Source organism: Eretmochelys imbricata, chromosome 1, assembly GCF_965152235.1.
Source record: "Eretmochelys imbricata isolate rEreImb1 chromosome 1, rEreImb1.hap1, whole genome shotgun sequence".
Classification (NCBI taxonomy): domain Eukaryota; kingdom Metazoa; phylum Chordata; order Testudines; family Cheloniidae; genus Eretmochelys; species Eretmochelys imbricata.
Genome location: NC_135572.1, coordinates 171583925 through 171608991, shown reverse-complemented (window position 1 = coordinate 171608991; position 25067 = coordinate 171583925). Strand labels below are relative to the sequence as shown.

Below are 25067 nucleotides of genomic sequence, written 5' to 3'. Positions count from 1 at the left end.
GGCCCAGATCTGATCCCTGATACATTTGCAGCAAAAGCTCAGCTGAAGCCTCATGACCCTGCCAGGCTCCATGGTCTTAGAATCCTCTACAGAGTCCAGCAATTAACCTCTCCCTAAGGCTGACTGCATGACAGTTATGTAGCCATCAAACTTAATTCTGGTCCCCTGGTGCACAGTTGCTAACTTTACTCCCCACCCTGGTGCAGATGGATGACACCAGTAAAGGCAATGCATCCCTGATGACCCAATAGGGGGATGGGCTTTTCTGAGTGACAATTAGTAGAAAACAGCTTGGGTCCAGCAGCATGGAAACCTTCCTCATTACAACTTCATAAGGGCAGTCAGCTGAAGAGAACTGCAGCCCAGCTGGATGAAACTCCACCTTAGACAATGAAGGATCAGGGATAAAGGCAAAGTCTAACACACGCTCCTCAACGCTGCCTGCTGCTGAGGCATTATCTGCTAGTCATAGAACCCCAGGCGCTGTTGCCCTGGGGGGAGGTGAAAGTGGGCAGGTAGCCTGGGGCTCACGACAGCGGCTAGAGCCCTGGGCACTTTACATCGCGGCCCGCGGGCCGGACAGCGTGGAAGGGCTGCCTGGGGGAAACTGACCCCCCCCCGCTTCGCGCCCGAGGCCCTGCCCACAGCGAAAGGCTGCTGATCGTCCTGGAGCTTCATCTCGCTGGCCAGGAGTTTTCTTCCCGCAGGGGCAGTTTGCAGCTATGATTTTGAAAATGAATTCTAGCCGAGTGCTTGGTGGTTTTGTTCTCCTGTGTAAAAGGTGAGTTTGCACCGGCTGTTTGCTGTTTCAGGCTGGCTTTGCTTAAAAGGGCACTGAAAGCGTTTAAAACTGTGGTAGATTGTTAATACTCGTTCCTTGAGCCTAGACAAGGGTGATGGCGATCTTAACAGGGTGCTGGTTAGGCCCATTTGTGCCACAATGATAATTGACTCAGTGACCCAGTTCCAATAGGGCTATAATCTTCAAGGTGCATGGGACCTATGACTGCATCGTCCCAGGGTTTCACCCAGTTATGAGAATTTGGGGTGGTGTCCACACTGCATTGTAAGCCTGTCCCCTGACTCAGTTATAGTTGAGGAGCAAGTTATTACCAGTATGTTTTAAATTATTCCTTTAATAGTGCTTTTCATATAGAAATGTGAAAGCACAATTAAAGGTGACTGATCCCATCTCTGCCACACATCATCTACTTAAAGCTAAATAGGGTAGCTTGGGGCAGGATGGATGATCTGATAAAAAATGCTTGGATCTTACTTAAATATCATGGGCCACATTCTTCCCTAGTTTAACGCTACTAAAATCAGAGATGAATCTGGCCTCTTGTCCCTAGGAGCATTATCGCTGTTGCCACAGCGAGTGCAGTACAAATAAACAAATCATTTAAAGAGTGTTACACAGCCCTCTGAACTGTAGCTAGCCCTTATGAAGCTGCAAAGAGCAGATATTTGGGAAACTGGCAATGGGACCTTTAGAGTAAAATCCTGGTCCTGATCCTTAGCCATTGACTTTAATAGAGCCAAGATTTCACCCTAAAACTCTTAGGACTTGATCCTGCAAAGTTGTCAGCACTGAGTCCCCAGTCCAGGCAAAGTGCTTAAATACATGCTTCACTTAAGGATGTGAGTAGTCCCACTGACTTCAAAAGAACTATTCATGTGCTTAGATTGAAGCATGTACTCAAATGCTTTGCTATTGGGGGCACAGTGTTCAGCTCCTTGTAGGATTGAGCCCTCATTGTTAAGCACATGGCCTCACTTTTCCCATTGGTAAAATGGAGATAACAATAGCTACCATCCTTTGCAAAGTGCTTTAAGATCTCTTGGCTATTATTATTTTATTTAGCTTTCAGTCTGGGGGAAGCCACAACCGGAGTTTGCTAGTATAATATTTATAATAATACTTTGTAAACGGTTTTAGTTTCAAGTTAACAATCCTTTATCTGACATGTATTAATACAGCATGGAGTTTTTCCTACTGCCCTCAATGAAGCTGTTGCATTTTTTTTGTAACCCTATTCAAGAGCAACTTCACTGTGCATCATGTAGACCCATTGCTCTTTTCTAGTAACAAACATTTTATTAAAGGGAAACAGAACTGTTGACTATGCAAGTATTTTTTGCACAGGAATATTAACAGAAAGGATGATAAATAAATGATCATATAGTAGGGTGGGGTCAGTCTAGGTTATAAGTTACATTAAGTACATACATGTTGGTATTATTTCTAGTTATAGCAATTATTTTTTAAAACTTTGATCTAAAAATTAAGTTGCGATTTTGGCTTATAGATTAGAACAGGTAGTAGTGGATTCAGTACACAAGAACCATTCATGAATGACAGGAATAAATCCGACAGTAGATCATTTATGATGGCTGTTTAATGTTTTCTATGTACAAGGACTAGATAAATAAGGGATATATTCTTGCTATGGACTTAAAACAGACTCTTGATTTCCTTGAAGGCTCTATTTATTTAAAATGTTTGAAACTTTAAAAGTGACTATTTCTTTTCTCAGATGGGTAAAGTACTATCAGTGCAGCTCTTTTTAATTCACTGCACATGAATCATCCCATCCTCTTTGCGACTGCAACTGATCAGTTTGTAGCTAAATTCTGATCGCTGTGTCCTTTGTAGAGTATTTCAATTGGCACTATCAAAAATGTTGTTTCATTGTCTATACAGAGGACTTAATGTTTGTTTGTGAGGCTCAGACTTCTGTTCCAATTATTTGGGAGACCTAGTAAACTTTTAAAGACCTATCAGGATTGTCTGTCAATTGGAATACTATTAAGCTTTCCTTCCTCAGGATTTTGATCAACTTTTCCCTCATCTACACATGCAAAATATAAATGATAGAATATGCAATACAAATAATAATGAATAGTAATAACTCTAAATATCTGGGAGTAATTCTGAGGAGTAGCAAGTATCTGAATTACATTTTTTTTCTTTGTCAAAAATGCTGCAGGTTTTACAAAGGGCTTTGTTGCTCCTGTTAACACTTACTGGGAGAAGGAATATTATTAAAATAGTTACACTTCCAAGAGTGAGTGATTTCAGAATGTTCCATTAGAAATGGATTTTAGTAAGGCGTTGGCCACACAGGGAATTATTAGTTAAATTGGAAAAGATAGGGATCTATATGAAAATTGAAAGGTGGATAAGGAATTGGTTAACAGGGAGACTACAGCAGGTCATACTGAAAGATGAACTATCAGGCTGGAGGGAGGTTACCAGTGGAGTTCCTCAGGGATCGGTTTTGGGACCAGTCTTATTTAATCTTTTTATTACTGACCTCGGCACAAAAAGTGGGAGTGTGCTAATAAAGTTTGCGGATGATACAAAGCTGGGAGGTATTGCCAATTTAGAGAGAGACCAGGATATCATACAGGAAGATCTGGATTACCTTGTAAACTGGAGTAATAGTAATAGGATGAAATTTAATAGTGAGAAGTGTAAGGTCATGCATTTTGGGATTAATAACAAGAATTTTAGTTATAAGCTGGGGATGCATCAATTAGAAGTAATGAAGGAGGAGAAGGACCTTGGAGTATTGGTTGATCACAGGATGACTATGAGCCGCCAATGTGATATGGTGGTGAAAAAAGCTAATGCGGTCTTGGGATGCATCAGGCCAGGTATTTCCAGTAGAGATAAGGAGGTTTTAGTACCGTTATATAGGCACTGGTGAGACCTCACCTGGAATACTGTGTGCAGTTCTGGTCTCCCATGTTTAAGAAGGATGAATTCAAACTGGAACAGGTACAGAGAAGGGCTACTAAGATGATCTGAGGAATGGAAAGCCTGTCTTATGAAAGGAGACTCAAGGAGCTTGGCTTGTTAAGCCTAACCAAAAGAAGGTTGAGGGGAGATATGATTGTTCCCTATAAATATATCAAAGGGATAAATACCAGAGAGGGAGAGGAATTATTGAAACTCAGTACCAATGTGGACACAAGAACAAATGGATATAAACTGGTCATCGGGAAGTTTAAACTAGAAATTAGATTAAGGTTTCTAACCATCAGAGGACTGAACTTTTGGAATAGCCTTCCAAGGGAAGCAGTGGGGGCAAAAGACCTATCTGGCTTTAAGATTAAACTCGATAAGTTTATGGAGGAGATGGTATGATGGGATAACATGATTTTGGCAATTAATTGATCTTTAAATAGTCATGGTAAATTGGCCCAATGGCCTGTGATAGGATGTTAGATGGGGTGGGATCTGAGTTACTACAGAGAATTCTCTCCTGGGTATCTGGCGGGTGAATCTTGCCCATATGCTCAGGGTTCAGCTGATCGCCATATTTGGGGTTGGGAAGGAATTTCCTCCAGGCAGATTGGAAAAGGCCCTGAAGGTTGTTCGCCTTCCTCTGTAGCATGAGAAACAGGTCACTTGCTGGAGGATTCTCTGCTCCTTGAAGTCTTTAAACCACAATTTGAGGACTTCAATAGCTCAGACATAGGTGAGAGGTTTATCGCAGGAGTGGGTGGGTGAGATTCTGTGGCCTGCATTGTGCAGGAGGTCAGACTAGATGATCATAACGGTCCCTTCTGACCTTAATATCTATGAATCTATGAAATGCCGAATGCTTTTTAAGAAACTTGATAGCTCAATAATAGCTTCCCTTTGTGCTGGTGGATGCATTGCATGAAACTCTTCATCCTCTCACAGGCTCTACTGGGCTATCCCTTTCACATTTCTCTAATTATTTTGCCGCCCAAGCATGATAGTCTATTTTTTTTTTATTTGACTCCAATATTACTATTACACAAAACAGCTATTAGTTTTCAGTTTTCCTTGCTGTGATGTGTTTTATCATATCCTAGATCTAATGAAAACTTTATAATAAAGGTTTATATATTATAAAAGAAGATTTATAAACGTAGTTTCTCTCTATGGGGAAAAGAACTTACACTGTGTAAAAATAATTCAGCGTAGCTCACCATGCCTACCAGTATAGCTTTATCCCATATATTAGAGGGGAATTAATTTCGCAAATGGAAGATTGAATAATCCCTGGTTATGAATGAAAGTTTTGCTGTTAATGAATTTATTTTATTTAAAATTTACAAGCATGTATTTAACCTGTCTTATAGTTTCAATATTATTTATCAACGTGCTTATTCAGTACGGACTAAGAATCTACACAAATGTTTTGTGTGGAGTCAGCTTCTCATTTGAAGTCACCTTCAGGCAAAAATCTGTGCTCTAAAAACCCAATCTGCTATTACTCTTCAGAGGCTGTGATTTTTAGGTTTAGATTCAGTTTGAGATAAATGGGCATGAGTTCTTGTGACAGAACATACCATGGGAAGATAAATGCTGCTTTATACGTAACAACATGAATAAGGCTAAACAGCCTGTACCTTTCTTAGTAATACCAATATTTAGCTCTTATGTGACACCTAACATCTTCAAGTGCTGAACAACCACTTGCAGTAGCACCCTTGTGAACTGGGTATTATCCGTTTTGCGCAAAAGTAACTGAAGTCAAAGGTGACTTGAAAAGGGAAAAACCTGCCTTTGGGCCTGTGTTTATCAGGTGATAGTACCCATGAAATAGACCTCTTGGAGGGAGTGTATCTTGTGGTCACAGCAGTGCGGAAGGCAGGACTTCTGGGTCTTACTCCCACCTCTGTCAGTCACTCACTGTGTGACCTCAGGCAAGTTGCTTAAGCCAAAATTTTGAAAAGCGACTAAGGATTTTCAGTGTTCAACTCGGACACATTAAAGGAGGCTGATTTTTCGGAAATCGCTGAGCAACTGGTCTTTAACCTGTCTCAAGTTTAAATTAAGGCATTCAAGATCAATGGTCACTTGAAAAGTTTGGCCACAGGTTTGAATCATCAGAAGTATTTTGAGTAAATTTAGCTGCCTCAGCTGGGGGTGCCCATCTTGAGGCATATACAATACAACCTGATTTGAAGAGGAAATGCGCCCTCACAAGCCTTATTGACTTGGAGCAGCAGGTGCTCAGTGCCTTTGAAAACCAGGCCCAAGCGGTCTTAAAATGACCACCCCCAAAACCAAGGCATCCCTAAGTGCACTTCTGAAAACTTGGCCTTTAACTTCTCTGTGTTCAGAATTAAAATGCAGGGTTGGGAGGCTTAACTAACTAATGTTTGGGAGTTGCTTTGAGGGCCTGAGATGAAGCAGCTATATAAATGCCCACCCTTATTTATGAGGGGTTCTTTGGGAAATAAGGGAAAAGTGGGGCATTTAACTTTGTGAACAAGTTATTTAATGCTGCAGTGTCTACTCTTAACTCTCATCCATAGATGCTTTGGACAGACACTAATCGGGCTGTATTGTTCTTCCCCTATTTGAAGGTTCTGCAAACGAAGCCCATAAAGCGTATGGTGTTCTGGGTGGTTCTGTTTTCTTGAACGTTCCTGACTTCAAAGTGGAAAAGCAACATGAAATAACATGGCTCAAAAATGCATCATTCCTCGTGAAAGTCAAAAATTCTACAGTGAAATATTACAGGGAAAGGGAAAAGGAAAAGTATATGATGTTCCTTAATGGAACCCTGCAAATAGACCGCCTGGTGGAAGAGGACAGGGGAAATTACATAGTGACCGTGTACAATGACAAGGGACAGCTGCAACTGAAGAAGAGCTTAAATCTGAGCTTTCAGGGTGAGTCACCTTCCACATCCTTCCCACCATAGCTGAATGAGTCCCAGTCTCTCCTTCTGCTGAATGGGTCTCCATCCTGTTTCCTTGTGGTCTCTAACTTTGCTGCGTGGGCTCCTTTTCACTGAGGGGCTAGCTCTTCTGCGTCTATTCCCTTTCTCTGTTCTTGGGTGGGTTCCTCCTTTTCCTCTCTTGCCAGGTGAGTCTCCCTGTTTCCTTCTTTCCCTCTGTTCAGTCCCTCTGCTGTCTGATTTCTTCTCTCTCACATCAGCCACGAACTCTGCCAGGCAAACAGACCTGCACCGGTATCTATGAACAACGGAAGAAGTTAGCTCAGGTTACACTGGGCCTTTCTTTTGCTACTCAAAATATCCAGGAATCCAGGTTTTTATATATACTTTTGGGAGGGATGGAAGGCTGGGGTCTAACTTGGGGCGGGCGGGGGGAGAAAGGTGGTAGGACCCTTCCAAGCTCCTCCCACAAATTAATAATCCACTTGAGACATCAAATTGAGATGCCACTCGTGATGGATTGTGGAGATGTTTGAACTGTTTGCACGCTCTGCTGGGCTCACCTCCCCTAACTGGGGTTCAAATATACCCATGGACTCAGCTAGGCTCCTTAAGCTTGTGTTCTCCTCCATAAGACACACATTTTGGAGCCCAAAAAGACCGCTCAGGAGAGTGCTGGTACGCATGCTGCTGCCCAATTCAAGCCCTGATTTCACAACAGACAGTGAAACCTTTCTTAAGCATCCATTCAAGGGACTGATACCTCTAGGTTGTTTGACCAGTGGGATGTGGAGCAGAACTGTGCTCTGTACATTTGGAATACTTAAGCAGTCTCCTAGAACAGGAGGCTGCTGAAAAAAGCCTGAGATCTTGCACACATTTCTGTAACATGAAGGTTTCAGAGTAACAGCCGTGTTAGTCTGTATTCGCAAAAAGAAAAGGAGGACTTGTGGCACCTTAGAGACTAACCAATTTATTTGAGCATAAGCTTTCGTGAGCTACAGCTCACTTCATTGGATGCATACTGAAGTGAGCTGTAGCTCACGAAAGCTTATGCTCAAATAAATTGGTTAGTCTCTAAGGTGCCACAAGTACTCCTTTTCTTTTTGTAACATGAAGATTTTCCTTCTACAGTACTTTGTTCTCACGCCTTCCTTTTGAGCCTACCAGCTTGCTTGCATGTTTACATCCTGCATTAATGTTGAACAGCTGCATCTGAAGCCTGACGATTAGTAAATGATTCAGTAACTGACCCCCTATTTATTTGTAATTAACTGGGTCTCCTGTTTACTATTCATCTGTTCCATCCCTTATAAGAAGGTGGGTTTGATTTTTTTTTTTTTTGTATTTAGAATTTCTGACATTTTGAATTTAAAAAAAAAAAGGAAATGTTTGATTTTTTTTCATGTTTATTGACCAATTGTTACAGCTGATTGGAATCTTCTGGATGTCAAGATTTTGATTACATTTAAAAAGTTTTAAAGAAAAGAAACGTGAGCAGAATTTAAAAAAAATTACTATGACATTCATTCCTGATTTTCTACTAACTTGACTTATAAGCTGAAGGGAAAAAATGCAGATATCTTTAATGTGTTAAAAGTTTTTCTTTATCTGGTAATTGCTATTTAGATGGAGGTGACCAGTGACAACTCAGACGTCTTTGACATCATGAATGACAAACTCTCCTGCTAGACATTCTTGTGTATGAATACGTGTTAGGATATTATAATTGCAAAAAGAGGCCATGATCCTGCAAGTACTTAAGCACATGCACCATTTTGCTCTTGGGAGTAGCCCCAAAGCTTTCTGTGGCTAATGTCAAAAACTAATGAGGGAAGTCTGGCACCCTAGGCTCTCCCACAAGTGTGGCCCCCTTTGACCACTTTCCTGACTTGTTGCCTCGCCGCACAGAGACAACTGGCTACCCAAGAGCCATCTGCTGGGCTGGTGGGGAGCTCCACCCTTTCAAATTGTGTGTGGACACCTGCTGCCACTGCCCCAGCAAAGCCCTGAAGGGTGACCACTCTCAAATCAACGCTCCCTGAGTTATTGTCACAGGCTGCCTGCTGACTCAGGGAGGCATCAGTATATCTATTATACTTGGGTCACGTTTTTCAAGATTTACTGGTTAAGGCATTGGATTGGGGTAGAATTTCTAGCTCAGCCAATGGCTTCCTCTGTGACCTTGGTCAAGTGACTGAAGGTACCCTGTGCCTCAGTTTCCCAACTGTGAAATGGGTATGTAGCTCTTAGGAGTGTTGAGAGGATAAAATCCATTAGTGATGTGAGGTGCAGCGATATTAGGGTGAGATAGATAGCATAATTATTTGTTTTAAAGTAGAAGCTTAGTTTCTGGCATCATCATGTGAATCTAGGAATCAGGAGCCTAGGCATCTGTCCATAGTGTCTAGACTGTTTCAAGACTGGATGTCTTTCTGAAATATATGCTTGTGCTTGCTCAAACAGAACTTATGGGCTTGATGCAGAAATTACTGGGTGAAATTCTATGGCCTGTGTTATACAGGAGGTCAGATTAGATGATCCCTATGGTCCCTTCTGGCCCTAAAATCTATGAATAGTGTTTATCCAACCCGGAGCAATTACTTGAGTGTTAGCAAGACAAGGGCCATACTTTGCATATACGCTGTATTCAATAGATGGATTACAGCGTTTGCTAGGTAGTTAGTGTTCTAGTTGAAGTGTGGTATTCTGAAAAATGACTGACTGTAAATTAGCATTTAGGGCTTCCAGCCTTTTTGCAATGACTGATTGAATTTGCTCAGTGTAAAAGTAAAAAGTTGATTCTCCTCCCCTCCCACCCTCCGCAACTGGTGTGCCTGCAACTTCAACCTGGACTCAGAGTCAGGGTAGGCTCTTTCTGGCTCGTCTACCATTGCCAGTACTAGAGATTCCATAAGGGGAGCTCCAGAACCAATTCACTGTGCATAATAGGAAACAGAAACCAGCTTATTCATAGCTTCATTGCCTCCGTAGTGCTAAGACGATTTCTAGTCTAGTCTATGTTCTTATACTGCAGTCATCACTGTCGTATATGAACACGTTTCAGCAGTGCATTAAGCAACGTGATGGAGACCTGAGCTATCTACTTATACCATCATAGCTATGGCAGGCAGGGATGTAATTGTTTTGTTTGTTTGTTTTTACTGACATAGATTTTCTAGTTTTTCTGGTGCCCAAAACTGAATGCAGAGTTGCAGATGCAGTCATGCCAGAGCTGCATAGAAGGAGACTATTGTCTCTTTGCTCTATGATGTAAAGCCTTCATGTAATTTCCCCCTCCCCCACCTCAGACCTCCCATGCCAACTCCTCCCTGTATCACAGAGCGTCTTTCCCATAGTAACTGCAATGTGTGTTTGCTTACATTGGACTGATGGCCTCCTGTATGGAAGACAGCAAATACTGCGATCTCCCTACATCCCAACTAACCACCTTAATGTTCACACCTCAACTGCTATAAGAGGGCCTCATCCTCCCTGATTGAACTAACCTCGTTATCCATAGCCTGATTCTTGCTTGCATATTTATACCTGTCTCTGGTAATTTCCACTACGTGCATCCGACGAAGTGGGTATTCACCCACGAAAGCTTATACTCCAATATGTCTGTTAGTCTATAAGGTGTCACAGGACTCTTTGCCACTTTTACAGATCCAGACTAACATGGCTACCCCTCTGATACTTGACACCTTAGTGTCTGAGAGCCTGCATAGTATCTGAGGTATTTGTTGGTGGAGATAGAGCAGCAGTTGAAGTTTTGCCCTCCTTGGCTCTTCCCCCTGCTCTGAGCTCAGTTTCCCACACACAGATCTAGGTGGGAGGTATTACATCTTTGAACAAGGTAATATAGCTACAGCTCTGGGTCCTCTCCCTGGTTGCTAATGAGCAGCCACCGCAGCTAGTGCCAACTCTGCTCTGGAAACAGAGAAGGAGGTGGTCAGTGGAGCCTGCAAGTTGACTCCAGGCTCTGTATGGATGGAATAGCATTCCTGAATCCATGGGCCCCTGAGAGCAGTGTTGTGGGGAGGGTTTGCAGGATCCCCTAACTCCTCCTACCAGATAGGATGATGCAGCAAAAATTTTGCAGGGGGAAACTGGTAGTTTGCTCCTCCCTTCGGCCATGCCTGAGGGGGTTCTCCATGAACTAGAGCAGTGATATTCAGACCTCAGTGGTTCAGAGCCAAATTAGTGACCAACATCACCCAAAAGAGCCACAGTAGTGTGAATTCCTTGTTTCATTTACTATAGTACTATTCATATTCAAACAGTATGATGGGAAATATTTTGTGTGTGTGTGTGTATGTATATATACTATTCTCACAGCAAATAAGGTAGTGCATGTTGATAATTGGTTAATAACACAGTAAAAGCATCTTGATTGGTTAATAACTAAACCACTCAGTGTTTTAATATCACGTGCTGCAAGGAGCTGCAGGAAATATATTAAAGAACCTTTTGCAGCTCCTGAGCCACAGTCTACTGAGGTTATGTCTACACTGGCACTTTTGTTAAAACTTTTGGGGCTCATGGGTGTGAACCTCCATCCCACCCCCAACGTCCACACGTTGTTAAAATGTGTGCCAGCGTGGCATCATCTGGAGCTGCTCTCCTGGCAACGAAGTTACCACCCCTCAGGGGCGGGGGGGCGGTTATTTTGTCACCAGGAGAGCTCTCTCCCGGCAATAAAGGGTGGCTATACAGCGCACCTTACAACAGCATGACTACAGCGGCAGGGTCACACCATTGTAAAGTGCACAATGTAAACATAGCCTGAGCTAGAATGGTGTGGCCCCTTGTGTTTCAAAACTGAATAGAACAAAGGGACTGGGATTCTCTCTCTAAATAAACAATGAAATGTTATCTCCAGAAGAAAAACTCTACAGATCTGTAGGGAGGGAACAGAGAGGAAAGTGATAATGAGTCATAAAGGTATTAAGCTTTTTATAAAAAAAACAAGAATGCAGACCAGTGTTGGGCTGGCCTTTTCTTTGTTGCTGTCCCATCACATCCCCCCTTGGGTCTAATTTGTGGTTTGCTCTCAGGCATTGCTACTTTCCCACTTTCTCTTTCACTGAATATACATGTTCCTTTCACAGGATCATTTTGTTATGTTCTGCCCATGCCTCTAAAATCCTTCTAGGTTCCTTTATATTATTCTGTGGATTTTGCCAGTTCTAATAATGAACTTTTTAAAATTAGAAAGCTTCACAGACTACCTCTTGTATTCTCTTTCAGAAATTGTCTCTAAACCAGAAATCAAATGGATATGTTCGTAAAAATTAATAAAGGTGATATGTGAGGTGAGTCAGAAGAATAAACTTGCTTTGCATTTGCTTCAAAGTAAAACAAGACTCCTTGCAAATGAGCCAAAATATGCAAATGTCATATGGAAGATTGACTATCAACCCAAGAACACAATCCTTACTGCAAAGTTCCAGTGTGAAGTTAAAAATGATGTTAGTAAGAAAACTGATGCTCAGGAAATCATATGTTTAGGTATAAAGACCATATTGTGAAAAGGTGTCCTAACCACAGCCCACAAACAGTTACAAACAGACAGTTGTCTCCAGGATGCTGATTCTAAAACCAGTGTCAGCCCAATAAAATAACTGAGGGAACGGACGTGCAATAGGTTTCATGCAGAACTACACAGCACGAAGCAAAAAACAAAACCCTTTTTTTCAGTTGTTATTCTTTATTATTTCTACAGTACCAACAGTATCCATTGCACTGCACAGACAATTACAAATTCAGGGGTCATTTTAGTTGGATAGAATAAAATTACCCAAGTTGAAAATTGGTCAGGACGTCTGTTAACACCCTACGTTGCCAAAGAATGGGCCTGATTCTTCTCTCTTAATCCCGATTTACACTGTGCACCTATGTGACTCCATGGGCGTCAATGGACTTGCTCTTGATTTACACCAGTGTAAGGCTATGACCACAGTACAGGTGCTACCATGGCATAGCTGTAGCGTGGCATAGCTGTAGCGTTGCAGCTGCGCACTGTAGGGTAATGGTGTAGATGTTTCCTACAGTGCCCGAAGGGTTTTTTCCATCCCTGTATTTAATCCATCTCTCTGAAAGGCAGCAGTGAGGTTGACAAAAGAATTTTTCCATTGACCTAGACGCGTCTACACTGGGGGTTAGGTCGGCTTAGCTATGGTGCTTAAGGCACAAAATTTTTCATGAGCCCGAGTGACATATTTAGGTCAGTCTAATGTTTAAAAAGTTAGGTTGCCCCAGCTATGTCGCTCAGAGGATTTACCCCCCACTGTAGACAGTGCTAGGTTCATGGAAGAATTCTTCCATCGACAGAGCTACCCTGGCCGATGGGAGAACCCTTCCCGTCAATGTAGGTAGTGCTCACAGTGCTGCAGCTGTGCCATTGTCATGTTTCAAGTGTGGGCAAGCCCCAAGTGACAGGAGAATTAGATGCAAAGAAGTCTTGATCTTTTCTACCCTTGTATCTACAAAGTCAGGGGTGCCACACTGGCAGATGGATTCTTTTGATAAAAAAAGTGGATGTCCTGATGGTGCTATTTAACGTGCATATAAAGCATGGACTTCCTTCACAGTGAGCTTTTGGGAAATTAGCCATGTTTTAGGAGTTGATCATCTTAAATGAGCAATCAAGTAGGTTAGGCCTCGGGGTACATTTTCTTAAAGGAAAAAAGGTTTTACAAAACTTGCTCTTCATAGAAATGTTTTCATGAAACTTTAGGGGAGAAAAGTCACTAGAAATTTATTTGTTTGAACTTGTTGCCGAGAGGCTGAACAACAGCTTGAGTTGGTTTGTTACCCGGTGTGCTACACCCAATAATCACAACGGGGTGGAGAAGCAGAAAAGTTTATTTGCAGCTGCAAAAAGGTACAGGGAGAATAAAATCTCAAATCCTGCACACAGAGCAGGAAGTTCCACAGGCTTTTATACATCCTTTTTCCCAGCATACTTATCCAATAGCAAGCTGCTCCAAGTATCCATATAGCCAGCCAATCCAGTTCCCAGCTAGTTCCCTGATTCTCTGTATCATTTGTTAAACTATACATAAAGCTGCTTTATTCAGCATTGTTCTTCCATATCTCCCCTGTTTGTCCTTGCTTAGTTTCAGGCAGTCTGACTCTGCAACATATTGTTGCAGATTCTCAGCATAACTGCTGTGTGTGCCTTCAGGCGGGGGAGCCAAGGACACTTGGGCCTAGTATGCAGAGCTGCTGCGAGTGCCTCCAGGCAGGAGGGGGGGCCAAGGACACCTGGGCCTAGTGCGAGGGGGTTTCATCGACACTCGTGATCTTTCCCTCGAGTTACCTAATGGCCATGCCCCAGTGTCCCCAACAAACTGAAACAGTGTCCTGCAGTGTTGGAGAGGCAAGCCCAGCTGCGTTAGGCTAGTGTGCAATCAGTGAAACACACCTGAAACTGACCAGTCTTTTCTTTAATTTTCCATCTTTGGTAAAATGCAAGAAGTCAACAACTTAAAATTTAATCAGGGCTCTAAAATCCTTTTGCTTTTAATAATCTCAAGTGTCAATAGAAAAATTGTTAAAAACTTAATTTCATTACCTATGTATTTTTAGTCCTTTAAAAGTAATATCTGAACAGCTTTGATGGCTTCCCACCTCTGGTAAAGTCCTGTGGCCTGTGTTATTTAGGAAGTCAGACTAGATGATCATAATGGTCCCTGCTTGCTTTATAGTCTATGGATCTCCATTTATGCAATTAACTCTCACATGTTCCCTTTGACGTGTTAATCTGGGCATCTGGCACCTTCAGACACCAAGCAGTTTAACAGTAAAATAAGTAAAATTGACAATCAGGTGGTAGAAACCTACATATTTACTACAAGGGGAACAGTGCTGCAGGTTTTACTCCTCTAGTTTTGCCAGAGTCATAGCTGCAGAACTGGGCATTTACAGCTATTACAAAAGAATTATATAGTCTAAATTAGAGATCCCAAATGTTAAATCATCACTATTTAATATCTGTTGACCAGTGACTCTGCACTACATTCTGTATAGTATACAGTTGAAGTGATGGAGTCAAATTCTTTATGGAATTAACTGTGTTGGCTTCAGTGAAGTTACGCAAGCAGAGAGTTTGGCCCATTGACGATACACCAATGAGTTTATAATCTAGATCAGTGGTCCCAAAACTTTTCAGGGTCATGCCCCGCTTTACCCCAGATGCTGCAGTAAAAAGTGCCACTGAAAGCATACAAATAAATAAAACCAGTCAGCTTTCAAAGGGGGTGAGAAAAGAATCCTACAGTGTGGGGCTCATTGGAGTGAAAGGGTGATTGTCTGCCCCCTTCAGATGAGTGGCAGGGCCATGGCCCACCGATGTAGTACCAGGCCCAGCCTGATCTGAGCATGAGAGGTGGCAGCTCTGCCAGCTCCTGGAGCGATGGAAGCAGCGAGAGGCTCTGCCAGTGTGGAGCAGAGGCTAGCAAAAGTGGGAGAGAGGTGACTCTTCCCACTGCCTTCAGGAGAAAAGGAGACTGCTCCTAGGCACTTAAGGGAGAAAGGGCAGGAGATGGCTTCTCCCCAGGCGCAGTGGTCTCTCTCTGGATTGGCCCTGGTGGACAGTGGTGGGCGGTTATTGAACCGGGGTGGAGTATCCCTGTCAGCAGGAACCGGGGCAGGGGTGCTACTACAACAGGTCCAGGCTCATCCACCTTCCTGGAGAACAGAAGCTGAATGTTGGCAGGGAGGTGTGTGAGAGATGTGCCGTGGTGTTGGTGCAAGACTCACTGCTCTGGCGCATGTTCTCCCAGCAGCAGCTGGGCGAGCTGCCCCAGGACAGCCAAGGCTGCTTCTTCCACAACTGCAATGGTTTCCTCTTCTGCTACATCCTGGACTATATGCAGGACCTGCTGCTGATGCTACCCCAGCACTTTCCTGAGTGCAGCCACCTGCAAGGGGAGGCCAAGTACTTCCAGCTGCCCGAGATGGCACGCCCTCTGGCACAGAGCCGGGGACAACTGAACGGAGATTCACCCTGCACCGCAATGGCTCCCTCTGCACTGAGCAGCCCTTGCCCCTGCTTAGAGATCTGGAGCCATCTGAAGGTGGGGGCACTGCCTCAGCCCCACCCCCTACCTCCAGCGACATACACGAAAGCCTGCCCTGCCCCCTTATGCAGGAGAAGGGAAGTTCCATCTCCACCCCCCACTCCTCACTTGCCCAGGGCCAGGTCATTGCCCATCCACCATAAATTGGGGCACATCCAATTTTTCACTCCTAGCTGTATCACCACCTCAGACAGCGTGGTGGCAGCCTGAAACAGCCAGAGGAGTGCAAGTGCAGATATAAGACTCAAGAAACAGTTCTCAGAGGTAGCCAGAGCTAACCCTATTAAATTGACACACAAGCATGGGGAGGGTGATCCAAAGATGGAGTCACCACAAAGCAGCGTAGAGTTGCTGTTTCTTACTGACACGTTCATTTGTGTATATTAAATACTTGGAGCTTATTGCATGAAGTTCATTCTTTCATCACTCAGGGCCAATCCTCATTTCATTGTAAACTGTAAACTGACAATAATAATAATAATTATTATTAATACCTAGCACTGGTATAGGGCTATTCGTCCATAGATCTCACAGCACTTTACAAAGGAGGTCAGTGTCGTTATGTAGTTTCATTGTCTTCAATGGAGCTGTGTTGATTTACATCAGCTGAGGATCTGGCCCTTGGTGTTTTCTTGTGACTTGGCTGCTGAACTCTGTCAGATATCAGGGGCTGGGTAGTTTGGGGTACTGTGTGGCCCTGGAGAATAAGTAGCTAGTCTGTGATATTTTTTTCTGTAGCATCAACAGCTAACAAAAGCATTTGTCACTGAGGTCTTGAAGAAATATATAGCACAGGTGTCATATCAAAAAAACCAAAAGCCCCTTCCTGAACCCCAAACACCTCATTCCCAGCCCCACTCCAGAGCCTGCACTGCCAGGCCAGAGTCCTGACCCACTCCTGCACCCCAACCCCCTGCCCCAGCCCTGAGCCACCCCCCCCACAACTGGGAGCCCCTTCCTACACCCCAAACCCCTCATCAGTGGCCCAGGCCCAGAGTCCTGACCTGCTCTGGCACCCCAACACCCTGCCCAGAGCCCCCTCCCACACACTGAACCCCCTCAGTCCCAGCCCCACCCTGCAGCCCTCACACCCATGCCCCAGCCCCTCCTAGACTCCAAACCCCTCATCCCCAGCTCCTTTGGGTCACTGGCATCAAAAAATTTCTTCAAGTTGGTTGTCAGAAAAAAGTTTGGAAACCACTGGCCTAGTTGACAGATCACTGGACTAAGACACTGTAGACTTGTGATCTATTCCCAGCTCTGCCACTGGCCTGCTAGGGGACTTTGGGCAAGTCGCTTCACCACCCCATGACTCAGTTTTCCCATCAGTAAAATGGGGATAATGATACTGACCTACTGAGATCTATGGATGAAAAGTAACATATAAGAGCTTAGTATTATTCCACTCTTTAATGCATACAATCAAACAGACATTCCAGATGCACAGGGGCGTTCCCAAAGAAGTGTGGTGCTGGATGGGGGAAGTGGAGATATAAGCAAGCCTATTTGGATAAAATAAGTAACAACCCAATCAACCTTCACCCTTAGATCAAAACAAAAAAAACTGGTTTGTGGTTACATAAAGTCTGGTTAGTTTTTCTGTTTCTTCACTATTGTTAAGTCTTATATAGCTCCTGTTTTGAGGTCCAGCCAAGGCTAGAAGAGCAAGCTCTGATATACCATGAAACAAGCTGTTCACACAGTATTTCCGGTTCAGTAGGAAGCACTCCTGAAAAAGTCTGGTTTTTGTCAGACTCTGAGCCCTACTTTTGCCCAGTCAAAGCATCTTGAAAGTCCCTAAAGGGCCAGAAGAGCATTCAGATCTTTGTGTGCCAATCTAGAACAAGACTTTTGAGGTTTGACCATCACTAGCAGCAAGTTGACACCTATTGTTGCTTAGGCAAGACACCTTTGTACTCCTGTGAATGCTGCCTCAAACTTTCCCTAGAACTTTCATCAAACAAAGTGCATCCCAGACACATTTCATAGCTATGTTCCATGAAAACTTAGCAGGAAGCAAAATTCTCTGTGGCCATAAACTAGTGGTTTAACCATGTTTGTGCCTCAATTACCCCTCTGTAAAATGGGGATGATAATACTGAACATTATCTCAGCGGGGTGTTCTGAGTCTTAATTTGTTTGTGAAAATGCTTTGAGATGCTGGGACAAAAGATGCTATAACACTACAAGGTTTTCATATCATCATCACTATCCATGTCATAAGCTTCACATGTGTACATTCTCCAGATCACTGGGACCAAATTCCAGACTTTGCATTGGAGTTTTCTTCTCTCTGAGCTAGGGCCGCTGGACAGTGTTCTCATTGGGAGCATTGCAGGAGGTGCAGTTGTCTTTATCATCTTTTTGGCTCTGCTGATTTACTGTATCAGGAAGAAGAGAGCAGAAAGATATGAAGAACAGAGTAAGCACTTGAAATTTTCATGTTGTTGTCTGACCACTTAAGTTCTAGTTTTCCACAAACTGCTCAGAGATAGGTTTCAGAGTAACAGCCGTGTTAGTCTGTATTCGCAAAAAGAAAAGGAATACTTGTGGCACCTTAGAGACTAACCAATTTATTTGAGCATAAGCTTTCGTGAGCTACAGCATCCGATGAAGTGAGCTGTAGCTCACGAAAGCTTATGCTCAAATAAATTGGTTAGTCTCTAAGGTGCCACAAGTACTCCTTTTCTTTTTGCTCAGAGATAGAGAGAGAGAAAGAACTGAATTTTGTCACACTGAAATTCTACACCTCAGCTGGCAGTTTTAATCTTGGTTACTGATGGTTGTTTTTAACAAGACAGTGCTATTTTCAAGGACTATTATTTACCAGTGAGGGGAGAACAGACCATCCAAAAGCTTGTCTCAGAGAAGCAGCCATGATTATTTGAACATCCTTCGTCTACATGTAAGCTTGAGACTCTCACCAACACACTTTCTTATTATATATATAGTTAAATGAATAAAGGCAACCAACATCACCAATTGCATTTGAAATGTAGGCATGCCTAGAGAGTGATTTGGGGTGCTTCTATTTTTTTGGATATGCAGCCTGAGACACTGTAAACAGAACAGATTTTCAGAAACTACAGAGCATAAGAGAGGTTTTGTTGTTATTTATTTATCCTCTAAAAATCAGGCCCCATTAAAATGTCTCAACTTGGGCACCTGAACATAGAGGTATGCAAAAATCACTAGTAATTTTTGAAAATTTAGACTGAGTTTTAGTTTTGGTGGTCACAGAAAAAGAAAAGGTATGTAATGAGATAAATCTAATTCAAGAATACAACAGAGGTATTGGCTATAAATAATGAACAATGAAAACATCATTACAGGAAAATCATATTATTAGGGTGAAGAGGGTTTAACTAAGTCCTACATGTTCATGAGATGTTTTCCTGGTGTGACTGGCTTGACCAGCAACAGGGAGGACCATAAATCTCTCAGTAGCCTTTCCTTGGTATATATCCAGTCCGACCTTGCAGACCTGAGAGGTTTGGACAGTTCAGCAACTGAACCAAACCCAAACTCCAGGCCTGTTAGGCTTGTCTTCACGAGAAAACTAAGACATGTTAGAACATGACCTTGAGGAGTCATGAACATAAGAACGGCCATACTGGGTCAGACCAATGGTCCATCTAGCCGAATATTTTGTCTTCCGACAGTGGCCAATGCCAGGTGCTTGAGGGGAAATGAACAGAATAAGCAATCAAGTGATCCCCCCAGAATAAGCAATCAAGTGCTCTCTCCCTGCGTCTGGCAAACAGTTTGTTTTAGTTACCATGTTTCATTAACTTTGTGCCCTAGCAGTGAGTGTAGACAGGGACTGTTGTCTTTAACATCTTGCCAGCTGGTCATGGGTAACCTTACTGAAAGCAAAGATTTACCCATGATCCATTGACACAATGTTAAAACTGACTTGTCCTTGTCCTCACTGAATGTTAAGGTGCATTTAATTCTGTTAATTACCATCAAAGTAATTAGGTCCTTTAGAATGGTTCAATAGGAGTTTAGGATCAGTTCAGTATCTGAGCCAGTGGGTCACTCAGTCCCTAAATCAAATCGTACATGGTCACTGGCCTTTCAGAAATGGTAATAAAGTGGCCAAAGACCATTAGTCTGCTTCATCTATGTGAAGTACATTTAGTATGGGTAAAAAGTACAAGATAGATTGCCCTTGTGTGCGGAGTCCTCTATTTGCCTGCAGAGGAATTGCATGGACAGCAGCAGGGCAAACTTCTTTTACGCTGCCCCCTGCTGATGTGTCTCAACCTGGTCTTCAAGGGGTCACTTCCAAAGATGAGAGAGGAATTCAGTCTCCTTGGCTTATTTCCTACTTGCTGGTAAGCTGTTGTAGCTGTCCAGCAGAGCAGGCTCACTGAGATAGAGTATTTCAGTCAGTTCCATACCCTCCTAGGAGCACTGTGACCCCTACCAGCCAACAGACGGGCCATAGAAGTAGTAGATGGCAAATTCAGGTTTTATTATTTCATTGAAATAAATAGGGTCCCCAACACCATACCACTTAAACCATGCAAGTATTTGACTGCTTGCCAGTGTCCAAACCTTCTTCCCTAGGTAGTAGTTGTCCACCATAAATAACAATGCCACATTCCTTTTTGACTAATTTTTTTCTTATTGTCCTTCTGTTTATTTCCAAAATATCCAGATAACTAAAGGGCACTAGCTTCTGCGTGATACCTCTGCTTTCTCAATCTCCAGTTCACGCTCCCCAGAAGTAGCCACGTCAGCAGCAGAGACCGCCTGCACAGTCTCAAACTGAGTACCGGGCAGTGCCCCCCTGGCCCAGGCCACGTTTCCAAGGCTGAAGTTTCCAAGCCACATGAAAGAGAGAGACCGTAAGCATTTATCCTGGAGGAACAGAACCTGTCCTATTACCTGCTCTGGTGGGACCCACCACAAAAATAACCTTGCAAATAGCCAGCAATCCTCCAGACTGGCTGCTTTTGTTATGGAAGATCATGATCTATACTGAATGAGTGATGAAAAGGCTCGTCAATGGAGACACGAGGAGATCAAAGATCATTACCTTGGCCATTTTCTCCAAGTGGCTCTATGCTAATGTGGGGCATTTAGTCCTGAAATCTGCTTCCTTTTTGCTTCATTTGGTTGTACCTCTCCTTGCCATTTTCTGGTCTAACTTTTTTTTGACTTTCATCACGTCTCTCTCTTTCTCCCTATACCTGCAGTCCCACACAAACTCGCCTCTAGTTGTTGCAGCCAGTCATTTGATCTTATAGAGAGGAAAATAGTTGTGTTAATTGTAATGATGGGCTAACATATTGGAGTGCTGCCAAGAAACTGCAACTTTATTTCTTGGCTAGTGACATGACCTGGTTCAGGGTTCAGATATGCTTGTCACATGACAGAAACCAGTATCCATTTGCGTGTGAGATTCCTGTAACACAGTAATACATACTACCAACCAAAACCCAAGCAGACTAATTAATAACTAATTTCTCTGAACCTTGTTGGCTCTCTCATCCAGAGATGAAAGTGGGCTGGTACGGCGGACTGGTAAGTGGCCATTGGCACTGGGGAGTGCTTTAACGTCACTGACCCTTTTGCCCGCCCCTCCACCCCGAGTGCTGATGGGGGGTGGGAAGGAGGGGCAGCTGCTCCAGGGCCTGGCGATTTAAAAAGGGCCTGGGGCTCCCAGCCTCCGCTACCGTGGCCGCGGCCAGAGCCCCGGGCAGCATGAACGGGCTGGCTGGGGGAGGCTGACCCCGAGGCCCCGCCCCTTGTGGGGGCCCAGAGTCAGGCCCTCGTACCGGTAAGTCTCATCTTACTTTCACCCCGCCCTTCTCCCATGGGCACTTCATGAGAATTACTTTAGATCTCTGGCTGTGGTATTCTCCATAATCACTATATGGAGTGACTTTATTCCCGTCTAACTGCACCTGAGGCTGTCACATCAAGACTTTAGTTGAACTTGTATGTCTAGGGCCCAGTTAATGCCTGAGTTACACCCCAGACGTAGTGTGGGCCATTGTACTGGGATGCAGAAGACCTAGGTTCCTATTTCTGGGTCAGCTACTGTCCTGCAGTTTTCTTTCCTATCCTTTGTTGATCTTCTCTATTTAGACTGTAAATATTTGTGGTCTCTTGTTAAGTGTTTGTTCAGTGCCCACCATAATGGGATCTCTAGGTGCTACATGTAATCATTTAAAAAAAAAAAAGAAAAGAAAAATGAACCACCCCCCCACGAACCTATGCAACCCCAGCAAAGTCAATGGGGAAGCACGGAGATAACTAAGGGAAGAATATTTCCCAAAGGATCATTTGGCTTCAGTTGTAAGACTAAGTTTAGCATAAACCATCCAAAAGACTATGCTAGCTCTATTCTCCAATGTAACTGACAAACTTACGTACAGTATCTACGATCTGCTAAAGTACTGTTTTCAAAAAAATGCTGTGGAACTGACCAAAGATTCACCAGTGTGGCACCTTCTGCTGGTCATCTGGGAATTAGCTCAACTCCAGCTCCGGAGCACCCTCCAATGGCTCACCTGCCTCAGGCCCTGTGTTCCTTCCCGACCCAGTGCCCCTTTCCCTTGGGGTTCTGTCCACCACAGTACCCCCAACACTCTGGGTCTCCCCACCCAGGGGAATCCCCAATCCTCTATACCGACCTTGCCTCAGTGGCTACTGCCAGTCATCATCTAGCCCCCTTTCCCTGGGGCAGACTGCAGTCTGTAATGGCCACTCAACACTGGCAAGGGGCTAGGACCAGCTGCCTTTGCCTATCCCCAGGCTACACCTGTGCAGCCCCAGTACCTCTTTAGGCCTTGAACAAAGCCACAGCCTGGGCAGTTGCCAGGCTGGAGCACCCCAGCTCCTCTTGCCCTTTTCCCAGCGCTGCTCTGCTTCAGGTACCCTATGCTCCCAGGCAGCTAGGCCCTTCTCCCACCAAGCTAGAGAGAGTGTCTGACCCAGCTCCTCCCTCAGCTCTTTTATCAGGGCCAGCTGTGGCCTGACTGGTGTGGGCCCAGCTGTGGCTGCCTCCCCAATCAGCCTACCTTTACTGCTTTTAACCCGTGTTCTCCAGGAGTGGGGCAGCCGCCTCACTACATGCCTGAAAAAGAAACAGCTTTACCAAATTCCATAATTTTCCTATCCCACAAGCCTCATTAGATTTGCTTAGTTGATACGTCAAAAGATTTTTTAAAAAAAATTCTAATCAATCGGCCTGCAAAATCAACTAAATACCTGAAAGTCAAGTTAGGATCTTTTGGTTCATGCATGTCACCACAAAGAGTGACTGCACTTTGAATGTGTTGATTATATGTGAGTCAGAAGGGAAATCGGTGATCAGTACCATTGTTATATTAACTCTGCATTACTCACAGTAGTAAAAATTGTATGGAGAGCTGACATGTCATAGAGGTTCAAATTATTCCCCTGGATGCACACGTTCTTAAATTTGCAAGGGTATCCAAGGAAAGCTGATGGCCCACAGTTAGGAAATACATCGATATTGAGGGTGTGCCAATTTTATGTACAGCCAAGTCACTTCTCATATCCACAGTTTAAAATTAGTATGTAGAATCTATATAGTGTAGATTGAATGTGAATGATTGCAAAGAAGTCCCTTCAGTTTAGATATGCATTAAGCAGAAAACATGCAAATGCTCAAAACACACTTTTCACTACACTCAATAGCCAATAGGAAAGTGAGAAAACTAAAGAGCAAAGAGAAAAAAAGCAGGCTTTGGACAAACATTTTGCAAAATTGATTTTGTATTTTGCCTATATTTTACCAATATACCATGGTTTTGCTAATTTCACCAAATCCTGCAGTCCTTTATCTGGGGTATTCTGCTCTCGTTGAAGATTGTGTATGTTTTGCACAAGAAGAACTGAAAGAGAACTTGTAGGATTTGGCCAGGGTAGAGCTGCAATTTACACACAAGTTAAACTATAATATTCCTTAATCTTTATCTTTTAACAATGTAATTACTGCAAATGAAGAGCTGGAAGGATAAAAATTGATGCATGCCAGGTACGCAAAATCCATTTCTGGTAACCTCAATTTTAAGTCCATATGCCGAATAATGTGACTATATTTCTTTCAGCTGACGACAAAGCCTTAATCACAACTCAACCAGGACAATCCAAAACGTTGTTGAACAAACAGATTAAACCTTTTTTAAAAAGGAAATACTTAGGCTATGGGTTTAATTAAATATCCTTTCAAATGGAAAGGTTCTTCATTACACTGTTCTCTCTTTCAATCAATTTTAAAATGATTTTGAGGGGAGATATGTAATAATCATCCAAAATCTAGACCCAGAGCGTAGAGCAGTTGCTCAGCTGCTTTGAAGCTGCGACAGCAGCCTCCCCATACTGATAGCACAGCTATGATTTACTGTATGCACACTACCTGTCAGGGGCAGGAGAAGTTGACCAATCCTACAAACGCTTAAGCACATATGTAACATTACTCACCTGAACAAAGTTACATACATGCTTAAGAATTCCCAGGATTGCGGTCCTTATTTTCAGACTTATCTAGCCTCAGCTATTTGTAGAAATCCTGACCCCAAACCCTCCTACAGAAAGAGCCACCACAGAGCCTCAGTGTAGCCTACTATTCCCTACCTCATGTTGCAAAAAAATGATGATTTCATTGTTAGCATGTATATTGTCAGAATTTGCCCCTGACTATGAAGTGCATTGCAGCCTTGAACACTGAAAAACAAAAGGAAAACAAACAAGCCACAACACTGAGCTACTCCTCAATGGACCTGGATGTGATCTCTGAAGAAAAAAAGTGTAGGATATCGAGGATATCATCTACACAATGCATATCCTGTGTAGATACAGGATCGTTACATCTACAGACTCCGCTGCCGGTCTCAATTGGCCCTGTGGCATAGAGCTTTTGGAAAATAAACCTCTCTTTTCTATGTTTGTAGGTTTAGTTGCACTATGTTGCTATGTTCCTAATCTCTGGTTAATATTGTTTGCTAAGTGCTTAAAAAAAAAAACAAAAAAACAAAAACCCACAACTTTAAGAGCTACTACAAAACCCCCAAATATAAATAAAATCAATTTTACTCAAAGCCCATTAGCATGCTTCTTAATATCAGTATTATATCTGGGACAGTGATTTCCGTGAACTACATCTTCCTATGCCAGAGGCTCTCTGTACACATCATACCACTTTTTTTAGAGTAGTAAGATGGAGTGTAAGCTTAGGAGTTTGGGAATTTTTACCCTGAAAGCAAGTAATACTCAAGTTTTTTTAAATGTATATGATGATCTTAAATTAACTGGGATCCCTGGC

The 25067-nt window shown here is 43.2% G+C and overlaps 1 pseudogene; it reads left to right on the top strand.

The window, feature by feature from the left end:
* The first annotated feature begins 722 nt into the window (after positions 1–722).
* Positions 723–23963, top strand: LOC144263795 (T-cell surface antigen CD2-like; annotated as a pseudogene).
* Positions 23964–25067: the final 1104 nt, after the last annotated feature.